This window comes from Octodon degus, unplaced genomic scaffold (assembly GCF_000260255.1).
Source record: "Octodon degus isolate 3935 unplaced genomic scaffold, OctDeg1.0 scaffold00012, whole genome shotgun sequence".
Lineage (NCBI taxonomy): Eukaryota > Metazoa > Chordata > Mammalia > Rodentia > Octodontidae > Octodon > Octodon degus.
The window spans coordinates 744965-761140 of NW_004524588.1; the positions used below are offsets into that span (position 1 = coordinate 744965).

Genomic DNA, 16176 nt, shown 5'->3' on the forward strand with positions numbered 1-16176 from the left:
ATATATGAAGAGAGAGAGAGAGAGAGAGAGAGAGAGAGAGAGAGAGAGAGAGTCAATGCACAACATTTACAGAGAAGATATTTTATGGTAAAATAATGTTTTAACCATTTAGCATGTTTCAAATTTGAAAATGGGAAATCTATACTATACAAGATATATGCGTATGCATACATGTACATCATAGCTACTGAGATTTCTTTATTTTATATTCTACTTCAGCCTAATCTACAACTGAGAAATAAAGGGTAAAATATAGAGTGTTTGAAATCAATATACTAATTTCATCAGTTTGTATATAAGTCCCTAACTACAAATTATATAAAAAACTTCAGAAACTTAAGTTTAGTTTTTGAATTTTCTATGTTAATATTTTCACATTTAATTTTTTTAAGGATTTTATGTTCATTGTGAATAGCTATTTCATATTTGGAAGCACGTTTTGTTCTCAAATTCTTTGTCAAGGAAATTTTCACATTTTAATTGAATTTTAACTAAAGAAATCATATCAATGGTTATTTTTACCCAAGTACTACAAAAGAACATTGATATTTTTATTATACATTATGTGATATGGATTAGTACCTTGATTTCTGCTTTTCTGATTTTTGTCTTGGCTTTTGGAGTTAATATATAGGAAACTTAATTTAATATAATGAATATGATCATTATGAATATCTAAAATGACCGAATAAACTTAATCAAGAAAATAAGTTTAAAAGATGAGTGGATGTAAGAAGTTACAGATGTATATAAGTAAATTTGAATATACAAGTTGTTCATAATTAGGTTAAAAACTAATGACATTTAGTTGTTTAGAGTGCTATATTTCCTTATCCATTTACCTATTGATTGACATATTGATAGCTTCAAATATTTTGCTATTATGAAATGTGCTGCTATAAACACAGATATACTAGTATGGCTCTAACATGTTTTTAAACTCTTTTGGGAAGGTACTGAGGAAGAGAATATCTGGACCAAATGACATTTCTAGTTGTAGTGATTTAAAGAATCAAAAAACTGATTTTCATAATTAATAACTAGCTTGCATTTCTATCAACAGTGTACAAGTGCTTCTTTCTACTCACAGCCTAAGCAGCAATTGTTATTTAATTCCTTGGGGATAGCCACTGTGACTGGGGACTTCAAAGTTGTTTTAATTTGCATTTCTCTCATGGCCAGAAATGTGGAGCATTTTGTCATGTATTTGTTAGTCATTTGTACTTCTGTGAATATTTATTCATTTCACTTGGCCCTTTTTTGATTGAGTAAATGCACATTTCTTTAAATCGAGTCTTTTATTTTGGGGAGGAGATACAATTTCAAGTCCTTTATATATTCTAGATATGAGTCCAATATCTGAGGAATAATCTGTAATGCTCAATTTGTAGATTGTTTTGAACATGTTGTCTTTGCTTGTGAGTTCAAAAGTTTTACCTTTTTTGTCTTCCATTAGGTTAAACATTTCTACACTAGCATTTAGTTTGTTGATACATTTTGGCATTAGTTTAGGAAATGGTGAGAGATGTAGTCTTACATTTAATCTTTATGTGGGTAGCTAATATTCCCAACATCATTTATTAAAGAGTTTATCTTTTTTCCTCCTGTGTGTGGTGTTCTATTTTTCTATTTGTCAAAGATAAAATACTTGACTATGTTGTGTGTTGTTTTTGTACTCTCTGTCCTGCTTCATTGATCTTCTTGCCTGATTTTATCACAGTACCGTGCTGTGTTTATCAAGGTAATTTTATAATACAATTTTATGTTTCAGATGGAGATATTGCCTGCTTTGCTCTTGTTACCAAGGATTGCTTGTGTGATTCTAGGTCTGTTTTGGTTATAGATGAATTTAAGGACTTATTTTCTCCAGTTTTGAAAAGAATGCTGTTGGGATTCTGATTGGGGTTGTATTAAATCTGTATATTGATTAATGAAGTATGGTCATTTTGACTATATTAATTGTGTCTATTCAGGAACAGACTATATTATTACAATTTGTTTTTTGTGGCAACCATTTATTCTATGCCTAAGGAAATAGCTCAATAATTATCTATACCATCCTTTATCTGTAAAGGAAAAATTCAAGCTGGAATCAAGGAAAGTGGAATTTGGCAAACCAACCAAACTACTTTCTGTGGGAGAATATCTGATTTGGGATCCTATGAGAACCTTTGTAAAAGTTCATAGCATATGAAAAATGGCCTTTTCTTAGTTTCTATACATTTAGATCCACATAGTAAGTCATATATCCCCACCCCCAGCAAATGGGAAGGTAGTCATTGCTGGTCTCCAAATAATCAAGAGTTTTACAACTAAAATTCAAGTCCATTTATCTAGTCTAAATGAATAAAGGGTTGCAGGGGGTGAACTACAGCCTCACAGCCACTAGAACAAGGTTTCAGACTTATCACTAACATTTACTGTTATCTGCCAGGTATTATTGTAATCCTTTACAAACTTTAGCACACAATTCTACAGGGTAGTATTTCTATTAAAACAAAACAAAACAAAACTTGATTCAAGCAATGTGTGCCAGAGTGACTGGCAGTCAGGATTAAATGCTTTGTCCCACTGGATTTAATCATTATGCTACACTTCCTCTCAGGTCAGATACATACCAGTGCCTGCCAACTAACAGGAGCTGGGAGATTCTGTTTATACCCCAGCCCCTTTCTGGTCTTAAAAGGTAAATTTTCCTACCCTTTCCCTGAGCGCTATCCCTGCTGTATTTGTTCCTGCCTATAAGGTACCCTTTTCCTTCACTAGGAAACACCAAGGACTTGATTGTAGCACTGTTCTTTCAACCTTGTATCACCTCACCTTCATTAACAGACCAACTTCTTCCAACCGAGCAACTTCCTGAAATTGCCTTGGCTCACACTATTCTAAAAAGCCTTTATTGGGGCTAGATATAGCTCATTAGTGAAGCACTTACCTAGTGTTGTCTGAGGCCCTGGGTTCAATCACCAGTACCGGAAAACAAACTCAAAAAAGCTGAACTCCACACCACAAATTTGTGCCCAGTCTCATATAATCCCGCGGTTTTATTGTTCTGCCCCTCTGGCACTTAAAATACCCTCTACCTAGTATAACCCCAAAATGACTGAAGCCCTGTCCCTGTGCTCCATGAATTCTTGCACTCAGGCTGATTGTACACATAAGATTTAACAGCACAGTTTTTCACAGTACTCTAAGAGCACTTTCCTTCGTATTTATAGACTTTCTACTAATATTCATACCTAAGTACACCAAGTATAATTCCTAAATAGATGTATTACAATTTGTTTAGAATTGAAACGCTTCATGGCAAACATCAGGAGGGAAAAAAGTATGTAAGTTTATTTTACACAGTTGGGTGAAAAATAAATTTGAGCGAAAGTAAGATAAAATTTAATATGGTCTCATACGCCCTGAAGGAGGTAGTGCTCTATTTGGAGGGGTAATCGCTATGTCCAAGTTATCCCCTATTTGGAACTTTTGTGACTGCAGAGTAATGGAATCATCCATCTCCTTTCTTTCAGACATGGTGCTGCCAGTCTCCTTAACTCGATAGCCAGGTCTTTTAGGATCCATGAAAATAATAGCGAAATTGAAGTGTATGCCTTTCTTTCTAGCTTCTAGGTAGATTTCTTTTACTAAGCTAGTTAGTTCTTTCAAGGTTGCATCCATGCAGTTGTAGATTTGCAGCTTGCTAGACGTGGCCATGGGAGAACTCATCCATAAAGTGGTGCCTACTGTTGTTGATGGTGAGGACCTGGAACAGCAGTGGACATGCCTTCTGGCAGTCAGCTGGCTTCTCTGGTTCTTCCTTAATATCCTTCTGAGTAGCTCGCGACTCCAGACGCTCGCCCTGACCGCTGACCGCGGTGGCAAGCATGAACACAGAGTTATTATTACACTTTCTGATGTCTTCTTTAATTTTCTTTTTTTAAAGAATACTATAGTTTTATTATAAAGGTCTTTCACCTTCTTAAGATGATTTTCAATTATTTATTTTTTCTGATGCAATTGTGAATGTTTTCTGGAAAAATTTCTCAGTGTGTTCATTATTAGCATGTAGGAATGCTACTAAGATTTGATTCTTAATATGTTTAAATATGAACTGCCAATTTTTTTTTTTTTTTTGTGGAACCGGGGATTGAACTTAGGCCCTTGTGTTTGCCAAGCAAGCGTTTATTCTACTGAGCTATCTCCCCAGCCCCCAATATTATTTTTATTTAATAGAAAAACATTAAAAAACAGCATAGAATTTCAAAACAAGATTATAGGAACTTAACAATGGTTATTAGACTGCATATTGTTATCGTCAAAATAGTTGCTCAGATTACCAGATATAGGCATTAACTTGATCATATAATATAAGCAATAACTCTTCTTTTCAATGAAGTAATAGAAACTAGTAGTACAATTATCTGAGCTACCTTGTGTATATTCAATTGCATGTGTTCATTTGTATTCTACAGCACTGCTGCCTTTGGTAATTAACTCTTGGAAGTATTGGTGAATTTCTTGTCAGCTGTGTCGATCATGTCATCTGTAAATAATGATTATTTTATTTATTCCATTCAAATACTTATATCAATTTTTTCTTGTCTACTTACTCTTGCAAGTATTGCAAATACTGCATTGAACAGGAATGGTGATATCTTATCACCTGATTTGTTCCTGATTATAGACAGAAAATTTTCAATGTTTGCTCATTTAATATGTTGGCAGTAGGTCTGCCATAAATAGCTTTTATCAGATTGAGATAACGTCTTTCTATGCCTATTTTCTTCAGGCTTTTTGTCATGAAAGCATGATGGATTCTGTCAAAGGCTTTTTTCTGTGTCTCTTGAGGTGATCATGTGATTCTTGTCCTTGAATCATTTGACTTGATGCATTACATTTATTGATTTGTGTTCATTGAACTCTTTTGTTGCTTTGGATGAAACTGATTTGGTCATCATGCATGATTTTTTGATGATTCATGAGTTATGTTTGCCAGTGTCTTTTTGAGGATTTCTGCAAGTGTGGTATATTCATTAAGGGTACTGGTCTATTGTTTTCTTTCTGTTTGGTTCTTTGTGTAGTTTTGCAGTTAGAGTAGTGATAGCTCGCGGAAATGATTTTGGGAGCTCTCTTTTTCTTTTAATTTCATTGAAAGAGTTGAGGAATATTGATGTTAAATCTTCTCTGAAGTTTTTATATAATACAGCTTGTAATCATCTTGTCCTGGGCTTTTTAGTTAGTATGTTATTATAATTACTTCACTTGGTTCAATATTATTAATTCATGTATATCTAGAAGAGTGCACATTTTTCTAAATTATCCATTTTATTTGTGTGCAGGTCTGTGAAATAGTTGTTATTAATATTTTTCTTTTTATCAGCCTCCACTTTAATCTTATCTTTTTCACTTTTTTTTTTCCGGAACCGGGGATTGAACTCAGGCCCTTGCACTTGCCAGGGAAGCGCTTATTCCACTGAGCCATCTACCCAGCCCCTCTTTTTCACTTTTAATTGGATTGATTTGGATCCTTTCTCACCATTTGTGGTTAGATCAGCTAAACAGTGTTTATTTTGTTGAATTTTTTTTAAAGAAACAACTCTTAAATTCTTTAACTGCTTCTATTATTCTTTTTATCTCAATTTCATTTACTTCTACCCTGAACTTTAGAATTTCATTCCTTGTACTAGTAATTTGGGGTTGAATTGCTCCTCTTTTTTAAGGCACTTTAAGTACATCATTAGATTTTTTGTTTGGGTGAATTCTGTTTTGTGATATGGACATTTACCTCTATAAATTTTCTTCTTAGGACTGTTTCCATTGTATTTCATAAGTTCTAATATGTTATAATGGCACTACGATATCATTTCAGAAAATGATTTTCTTACTGATGTTTTCTCTAACCCATTATTCAGTTAGGAGCTTTTGTATAATTTTTGTATTTTATTTTATCATTGATTTGTAGTTGCATTGCACAGTGGTCTAATAATGTGTATGTCATAATTTTATTTCTTTTACTTTTAGTTAGAGTTGATTTATTGACTAGTATGTAGGACATTTGAGAGAAAGTTCCATGTGTAAGTGAAAAGAATGTACATTCTGCTATTCTTAAGTAGAATATTGTATAAATATACATTTTTTATTGCTTCTTTTGAATTGATCTGCATTTCTGCTTACAGGGTATAGAGGTACCCTGTTATAATTTTATGTTTATTTGATCTTTTATGTTCAGTAGTCATATTTGTTTCATGAAATTGTGTGCCCTGTTTTTTTGGAGTATATAGTTTAATAATCATTACTTTTCTTTTGGATTCCTACTCTCATGAATATGTAGCGACCTTCTTTGCGTCATTTGATCAGTTTTTCTATTTCTGTATACAAAATACAAGTGAATTTCATTACATAACCTGTTCTTTCACTCTGTCTTTTGCTTGGGGAATTACCTACCATTCACATTCAGAGCAATTAATTCATATGTATTCTTATGTTTGTCATTGCTTTATTTTTTTGTTGTTGTTGATTCTCTATTTTTCCTCTTGTATGTAACTGCTCATTGTCCTCATTCAGTTCATTCTTTTAGGCAGTTTGTCCTTCTTAGCTTTATTTTTTCTTTCTACGGTGTTCTTAAATAGTTTTAGGAGTACTGCACTGTTGTTCATGAATTTCTTTAGGTGTTCTTTATCATGAAAGTATTTTATTTTTCCAGCAGTTTTGAAAGATAATTTTGTAGGGTTTGTCAGCCTGAGTTGGAAATTGTTTTCTTCTGGGGCTTGAAACAATTCACACTCCAAGCTCTATCAGTCTTTATAATTTGTGCTGAGAAATCTGTTGTAATTCCAATGGATTTTTCTTTATCAGTGATTGACTTCTTTTCTCTAAAAACTTCTAAGATTCTGGGTCTAGCAAGATAGCTCAGCAGATTAAAGCACCTGCCCCCAAGGCACCCTGAGATAGGACTGAGACTGGGCCTGGTGGTCCATGCCTGTAATCCCAGGTGGCTGAAAAGCAGGAAAGACCACTACAAGTCCAATCTATGTAGTGAAACCCTCTAGATACTATACTAAATTCATTGGACCTCAGGAATTGTGAGCATTATGTATTGTTGAGAGACTATTTTCTGATCATGGGTATTTAAAGTTGTATATTCCAGTCTTAGCTACATTATTCTCACTGCTGGGACAAAATATCTGACACTAAAAATTAAGGAAGGAAAGTCTATTTAGCTCACAATTTGTGCAGGCTTCAGTTTATGCTCAGCTGGTTCCAAGGCAGAGTGCCACATGACAGAGGGCAACTGTTCATAGCAAGAACAAAGGGAAGAGCAGTGGCAGCAGAGGAAAACTTCTCTCATATCCATATATAGCATTCAGGCTATCTGCCTCAGAGCAGGTGTAATGCTCACACCTAAAAACCTGCCATTGGATCATGAATTAATCAAACTCTAGAAACCAGCTCCAATGACTACATGGGGCTTTGGGGGGGACAACTAGACACAAACCATAACAATTCCTCTTATTTTTATGTTGAATATGTTTCCATTTTACCTTACTTGGAAATTTTTTTTCCTATCATTTCAGGTTGTTCATGTCTTTTGTTATCTTTTGATTTTTTAATAATTTGAATTAATCTTACATTAATCATCTTTGCCTCATCTATGGGTTGTTGGGAAGATTTTCCAAGTTATCTTGCTGTTTTCATAAATTGTCACAAAAATGGGATCTTTCTTCTAATTAGAGAATCTATCTCTGTTGCAGGAAGCCAAATTAGATAGAAATGTTATAGGCAGTTAGACAGGGTGAGGCCCTCAAGAAGAGAAGATGGAAAACAAGGTGACTTTGCAACTGGGAAGAGACAGTCACTCCTATATGGGCTACACCTGAAGACCAAGACAAAAAGAGGAAATAAAGCTACATACTTCCCTGGGGTGGGCATTAGGAATTGATATCCTAAGTAGGTATCAATCACCTTAAAATAGCCCAAATGAGTCACTAGCCCAACCACAACAGGAAGAGACCCTGTCCCATATACTTGCTCACTTGCTACATGACTCCTTACTCGCTTCCCCATTAGGTACCAGATTTAATCAATTTTACCAGAGCAATGATGCTTTTGTAATCTCATTGGTTGGCCAAACTTTTGTCCCACCTCATGCCCAACTAATCAAGTTCCCATGTCTTCTCCACCACCTTAGACCCGCCTCCTTAGACCCACCTCACCACATGGTTTTCCTCTATAAAAGTCCCTTTAAGAGACAGCTTCCTAGGGACTACCAGCTTAGGCCCCCATCCTATTCCTCTCTGGGACAGGCGCTTTCTTTCCCTCAATAAATATATTCTGCTCATGACCTACATTTGTTCCTAAAATTCATTCTTCAATTTTAGAGAACATGAACTCATCCAGGTCAGGTCGGGAGATCATTTTTCCCTATGTCATTTGGAGGATCCCTATATCTTTGGGAGGTCACCCACTCAAGATCAGTTTTTCTCCCTGAATCTTCCTAACATTGGTTGCTCCCATTGACCATATTTTCCAAAAAATTTGTAATCACCTGAGGTTTATTTGGACCCATATTTCTATACAATAGTTATTTCTATGCTGGCCATATATGTTTTATAATGTTTTAAAGCTTTATGTCTTCTTAATGTTTTAGCTCTTCTACAGGTCTTGTTTAGACTCACTGATGATTTTTTCTAATTTTTTATTAATTTTATTGACAAAGAAATAACAATAAGATGGTTTCAAAATCGATTAGTAGGATAGTTTTGATAATTAATACATTGTATATTGTTGTCTTCATAGTGGTTATTCATAGTACAAGATGCAGACATGCATCCTGTCCAAACACTATTAGTACAAAATGAAAGAATTAACAGTTTGAACATCCTCTTATTGAGAACTTTCTGCATATCAAAAGAAATTACCATCAGAGTGAAAAGACAACTCATAAATTTGGAAAAAATCTTACCTAATACACACTCTGACAAAAGTTTTTTATCTAGAATTTGTAATATGAATAACTATTATGAAGACAACAATATGCAATGTATCAATTATTTTAACTGCCCTACTAACCTGCTTTGAAAATATCTCATTGCTATTTGTTTCTCAATAAAATTAATTTAAAAAGAGCTAAAAACATTAGGGCTCCAAAATTTAAAGACCCAATCCAAAAATGGGCATCCAAGATGAATACACACTTCTCAGAGAAATAAATACAAGAGGCAAAAAAGTACATGAAAAAATGCTCCATATCACTGTCCATTTGTGAAATGCAAATGAAAACAGCACTGAGATACCATCTCACCCCAGAAAGAATGGATATCATAAAGAAATCTACCAACAACAAATGCTGGAGACACTGCAGGGGAAAAAGGAACCCTTCTCTACTGATGGTGGGAATGTAGTCTGGTGCAACCATTATGGAAATCAGTTTGGAGACTCCTCAAAAAACTAGGACTTAAAATTCCATTCAATCCAGCTATCCTCCTTCTGGGAATTACCCCTAAAGAACTGAAAACATCATATCATAGTGATATACTTGTGCCTCTGTTTATACCAGCACAATCTGTGATAGCCAAAACAACCAAAATGCCCGTCACCCAAAGAATGGATTAAAAAGATGTCACATTTTTTGACCATGGAGTATTACTCAGCTATAAAGAAAAATAAACTTGAATTCTTAGTAGCTAAGTGGATAAAACTTGAAGCTATACCCTTAAGTGAAACAAACTAGACCCCCATGTGTCAATATCATATTGTCCCCCTAGTGTAAGAACTCAAAAGAACAAATAAAAACATAACAGACCCAGTTAAATGGAAAGAAACAGAACATAAGGATTAAATAACAAAGAGCAAGAAAGGAGAAAAGCTAGGATATAAGGTAGGGGGAAAAACCATACATGTATAATACAAGTTGGACAAGGCAATAGTCCTAAGAATTTCCATCAAGTTTTTGAAATTAGCAGTTAATGGGTAGAATATTAAACCTAACTCTCTATATTGATATCTGTGAACTAAGCAACTACATTGATGACAGTAATGTGTAATACTGAAACCATACTTGAAATACCTGTCATTCTTGGTCTTCTAAATGTGTACCATTTCTAATATCATATCAATTATTACTATACTCTCTTTGAAGTAATTTTTTTCAAGAAAAGGTAATAAAAGAAAATGAGAGTCAAGAAAAACAATTTAAGTTTTCTTGAAAGCATGTGATAATATTCAATCATACCCCATCTTTCATAACTCTAACTCTTAATCTGAGCAACAGATTTGATGATAAAAATAGATGATATATCAATCACTATTAATATAAATAAATAAGTAGAGTAATAGTATAAGAAACTGATTTTTCTTCCCTCATTCATTTTGGGAAAAGAGAGGTGGGGATTGGAATTGCTAATCACGAGAGTTCTTCCTGAAAGTCAGTGTTACCCAAGATGCTTTCTCAATCTAGTATGTGGAGGCTGCACTAAGCAACATGAGCAAAGTTCAGTGCCCTTTCAACATCTCCCCTGAATCTCTACATTTATGAGATTCATCCTTTTCTGGTACATTTATATTGTCAACATAGAAAATGAACAATAGTGATGGGTGGGTGTTGTGTGCCAAGGATTACAGGATGGCTAATGTTGCAGCAGTGAAAGAAATTTAGCAAATTCATGATTTCCCTTGTTTCTGAACCTGGGGCTTATTATGGGTTGTTGAAAATAACATTCTTTTCTTTGAAATCATTAGAAGTTGTAAGGAAGTCATTTTGAGTTTGACAATATTCAAGATTTGTGTTTCCTTTTAGGTTGCAAAAATTATGCACATTTTAAACATTAATACAAACAATTTAATGACATCTTCTGCATCATGATATCATTTATTCTTTTTCGTGAAAGATCCATGCCTTTGTTATGATTTTCTACTATGAACAACAACTAAAAATTAGTCTTTTAGTTATACTTTGGTATAACTTTTTTCCTTTTTTAAAATTTAAAATTTATATATTGAGTGCCCAGCACATGCCAGGCAGGATTCTTCGTGCTGGAGATACTATCATACCCAAATGTGTTTCTCCTGGCAGAGAAGACAAAGATTTTGATTTTCAAAAGACTAAAATGCATAAAAATTTCATGTAAGTAATGAAGTGGAAAAGTTACAAAGAATAAATAAAATGAAAGGGAACCATTAAAAAAGGAAATAAGAGGAATACAAAAAGGAAGAAAAAAATTAGAAATGAAAGAGATAGAAAGAAAAACATACCCAGCCCCCAGGGCACTCTGATCCTGTGACCAAGTCCAAGCATGGTGACACACACCTGCAATCCTAGCACTGCATGGTTGTAAGTCAAGACGAGTTGTCTAATTAGAAACAACAAAATAACCATAATTCATTCGGGACCTCCCAAAGCACTCTTTAACTAAACTTATCATAAAAAAGGGCTGATATAATTGTGTGATTTACCAAAAACAGCAATGATTACTCTAGTGTATTCACCTAAAATTTATCTAGTTTACCAGAGACAATTTTAATACAGTACTCGCCAATCAAATGGACAGTCTCTTTCCATAAGCATATTGGGAATATGGCTCTCTGGTATCTTTTTAACCCCTGGGGAGAGTTTGTAGCCCCCTGGGACCATCTTTACTGATGGTTGGGTAATTCTCCTTCAGATTTCTTCTAATCCCCTTCTCTTATTTTTCCATTTTTTCTATATTTCTTGTCATCACTTTTAAATTGGCCCTCATTAGTGTAAAACTGTGCTAATGGTGGATATTTACTTATGCAATTGTCTGATTTGTTTAAGACCTTCCCATATAGCTATAAATTTTGATCCTATGGATAAAGTTGGCAAATTTATACTTATCACACTGTCATTTTCTTATTGAGCTTGATGCTTTTGTTTTACTGGTTGTATTACTTTAGTCAGGGAACCAGAGTTGTGATCAATTGATCTTCTTTTTATTCTAATACTCAGAAAGTTTGGAAGTCATGAACAGTACTGTAGTCCAACAGGAGGCCACATCAAGGAAGGCACAGGGCAGAGATGGTGCTGGCACAGGCTGGAAATCCTGAAATCCCTAGTTCTACTCTCAGTGCCTCCTGGTCACAGCACTCTACATGCTGGAGTTCTGAAAGGAGTGTGCAGTGTCCTACCAAACAGGCTTGTGTACGAAGTCAGGGCAGGGATTTTAATCCAAGTGTAGAAGGAAGCACAAAGGCAGGGATCATGATTTCTTAAACTGCGTCCATGCTGTGCCAGTGAAGGAGGCACTCAGGGTGCCCTTGTGAGTGGCAAGGACCGTGTGCAGATTGGTGGAGGTGTGGACCCCTTTGATCTTAGCTGTCTCCACCCTAGTTGGCTGGGGTTCAAATGAGAATCCTAAACAGCTCACCAGTTTTTAACAAGGTTTTGATTCTGTGAAGTGGTTCTGTGAACAGTGACATCCCAATACATTTTATGAAAGCAGTTTACATTACTGGGCCATTTATTTATTTATTTATTCATTTATTTATTTATTCTTCATGTTGGCACTTTCTAAAGTGTGTTTGATTCATGACTACTTTGCACAGCACCTAGATGCCAGCCTGAGGAGGCATCTGTGCTCAGTTCCCCAGGGGGCTCAAAACAGTGCTTTGGTGGATGTGTGGTGAAGTCTTATTAAGGACTCTTGATCACTGGTAAGCACCTGTGCTGAGCACTTTTCCACATCTTCAGCACTTTTGATTTTCACAAGAAGCTGTGTGAGCAACTCATGTTTGGAGATGCATCTGTAATCCCAGCACTTGGGAGGCTGAAAACAGGAGAATCACTACAAGTCCATTCTGTGTAGTGAGACTCTGTAGACCCTGTGATAAATACATTTAAAAAAAAAGAAATGCAAATGGAAAATAAATATACGAAGTAATGTTGAACATCATTGGTCGTTCAAGAAATACAAATTAAAACAACACTGACATTCCATCTCACCCAAGAAAGAATGACTACCATCAATAAGTAAACCAATAATAATTTCTGCAGGAGCTGTGGGGAAAAAGAAACCATTGTTCACTAGTGGTGGGAGCGTAGACTGTTATAGCCACTATGGAAATCAGTGTGGAGATTCTACCCAAAACTAGGATTAGAGGTCCCACTCAGCCCAGCTATAGCACTCCTAGGTATTTTTCTGGAAAATCTGAAAACATCACACCACAGTGATACATGGGCAGCCATATTTATAGCAGCACAGTTTGTCATTGTTAAATCTTAGAGACAACCCAAATGCCCATAAACTGAAGATGAAAAGCAGGTATTATTTTTAAAAAATTTGAGCATAAGCGAAGCTAAACTTGAGACTTTTATAGTTGAAGGGATGAAACTGGAAACCATATTCATAAGTGAAATAAATCAGACTCACATGTGTAAGCGTCATATTGTCCCACTAGTGTAAAAGCCTGAAAGAATAAATAAAATCTGAAAGGTACTATGAAAGGGAAAAAATCTTTTTTAGAATAAAGAACAACTTTGAAAAGAAAAAGGACAAAAGAAAGAAAGAAGGAATATATATATATATATATATATATATATATAGGATATCTTGGCTAATTGTACTGATGATTTCTGCTGGTGTATTGTATTGAAAGGAGCAGTTAATGCTTGAATGTTTTCTTCTCCTTTTAAAATTCTTATTGACTTTTTAAAATCAATTTTACTTGCTTATATCTGGTAATTTAAACAAGTAATTTTTTTTTTTTTTTTTTGTGGAACCAGGGATTGAACTCAGACTCTTACGCTTGCCAGATAAGTACTTACTCTACTGAGCCATCTCTCCAGCCCCTTAAACAAGTAATTTCAAGACAACATTATGCAACATAACAATCACTGCTCAATCCCTATTATTTTATTTAGTGAAATTCTGTATTGTTTCTAATGTTTTTACTGTATTTTCTTGTCTTTTAAAAAATCTTGAATGTAATGTAGAAACAAGCAAAAGTATTATGACATAATCATTAATGATAAGCTGCACTATAAGATGGGACTGTGTACTTCAATAAGATAACTAACCAATATTTTAGTAAGATTTTGAAAGTCATCATTTTTATTTATAAGTTAAGTGTTTCCACATTCAATTGAATTTCATAAGTTTATTTTCTATCATATAGGTCTATCATATCTGTAACTCAAGTAGTATAGTACATAGAATAGTTGGTGAAATGTTATATTTTAATTTAAAAGACTGAATGAGTGATGCATTAGTGTATGTCTACCTACCAGTTCATGGCCTTTTGGACCAGTTAGCAACATGGTGAAACACTGTCTCAAAATAAAAGAAATGAAAACTATTGGTAAAAAGCAAAATATTTATATGATCTGAAGAGAGGCCAGAGTATAGAAACAAAAGTGTTTTGGGGATGTAGCTCAGTGGAAAGGCCCTTGTTCCATCACCAGTATCAGAAAAAAAAGAATTAATTGAATAATTAATGAAACTAATGAGATAAATTTAGACTAATGAAAAAAAGGAAAATAAAACCCAGCACCAAAACTGTAGATCATATTTTCCTCCTATTTCTGGTTTTACACTGAGGCTACAGGTTTATCCAAAGAGAAATATTTCTTGGAACAAAAGACTGGCAATCCCACAAATCTAGGGAAAATATTAGAATACAGCTTTTATGAAAGTATACCAGGGGCATGAAGTGCAGGGAACGTAAAGCACTAAAAGTGTAAAGGACAGTTAAAAAGTTTAAATATTATGAGAATGAAAATGTATTTTATAAATGTGTATTTTGTGTGTTCTGTTGTGAATGGTGTAATATGACTCTCTGGCTTTCTTGTTTATACAGAAGCTGGCATTTGACAATTTATTGCTTAGTTGATAAGCTTTCTTCCTAAAATTTAATTTTTTTATATTTCAATACCTTTTCTAAATAACTCTTTTCCTTAACACAGTTTAAACTCTTAAGGAATTGAACAAATAACAATTGTATAATGAATATTTTATTTCGACAATGCTGAAAAAAAGAGCAAGACTTACAAAACAAACAAACAAACACATACACACACAGTTCATTTGTAACAAGGGTCTCCTATTTCACAATACTTAATTCTAGAAGAATAAGTTATTTTTTCAGGAAATGCCTTGTTGCAGTATTGGCATGCTATATGGTGGGCAAACACATCTGGTTCAGTAAAAATAAAATCACACATCTCTAACTCAACCTACTGGAGAGGAGATAAAACCAATATTGAATTAATGGAAGGTTATCTGCTTTACAGCAGAGAAGTCAAGGGTCTGACCAACAGTGCAGCAAAAACAGAACATGGAAATTCAAAATATACATCCTGAAGAGGTCCTATTAGCCCTTTCAATGCACTGCAAGGAGAAACATCAGGATTCCTCAGGGTATGAAAACAATGCTTCTACACAGGAAAAGGTGGAATCAGAGACCCACAGTCTCTGCCCAGCTAATCACAGACTGTCTTAGTCATTGTGGGTCTCCTCATGGGATGGCCTAGGGACAGGTGGAATAACCACAGAAGGGCACAGTCATCCAGAGTGGTTATGGGTGCAGTCTTCTGGGCTAGAACTAGGGTAAAAGTTTGCCAAAGCCAAAGTCTCCTGAAGTGGCCTGGGGGCAATTGATGTAGCTGTGGCCAGCTGTGTGATGTTTAAGATACTACAGCTGTTCAAAACAGAAGAATGAACAAATACCTCTTGATGTGCACTGAAACCTTCTCTCCTGTCTCACCTTAACCATAAATGTGCTTCCTGTAAATTAGCATTCACAAATATTTATGGAATGAAGTTGTAGTGTTATCTATAGAGATAGACAATTGAAAGTAAGGAGAATTGAAGTAAGTGGTTATTTGCCAATGTACAGTGATACTTTATGGCTGTTCATAAGGTACACATTCAGAAAGTGTGGATAAAGTTGGACCACTGATCTATTCAAAAGTTTACCTTTTTGACACATAAGTAGGACCAAGACAAAAGTTTGTAGCTTTAGAAGGTTAGAGCTAGACAGGCTACCATCAAATTCCAGGTAAATATGTAAACAATTACTACCATAGTGGCAATACAGCATAGGTGTTATATATTAACTACAAGGAGCCTATTTGTCATATTAATCAGTCCTGAAATAAAATGATTCAGAACTAAATGATGCTAGAGGGTTTGAGGTTTTAAATTTTGTTTTTCTTTTTTTTTATATTTATTT

General features: G+C 34.6%; 1 pseudogene; it reads right to left on the reverse strand.

The window, feature by feature from the left end:
• Nucleotides 1–3297: 3297 nt before the first annotated feature.
• On the reverse strand, nt 3298–3877 carry LOC101574842 (annotated as a pseudogene).
• Nucleotides 3878–16176: the final 12299 nt, after the last annotated feature.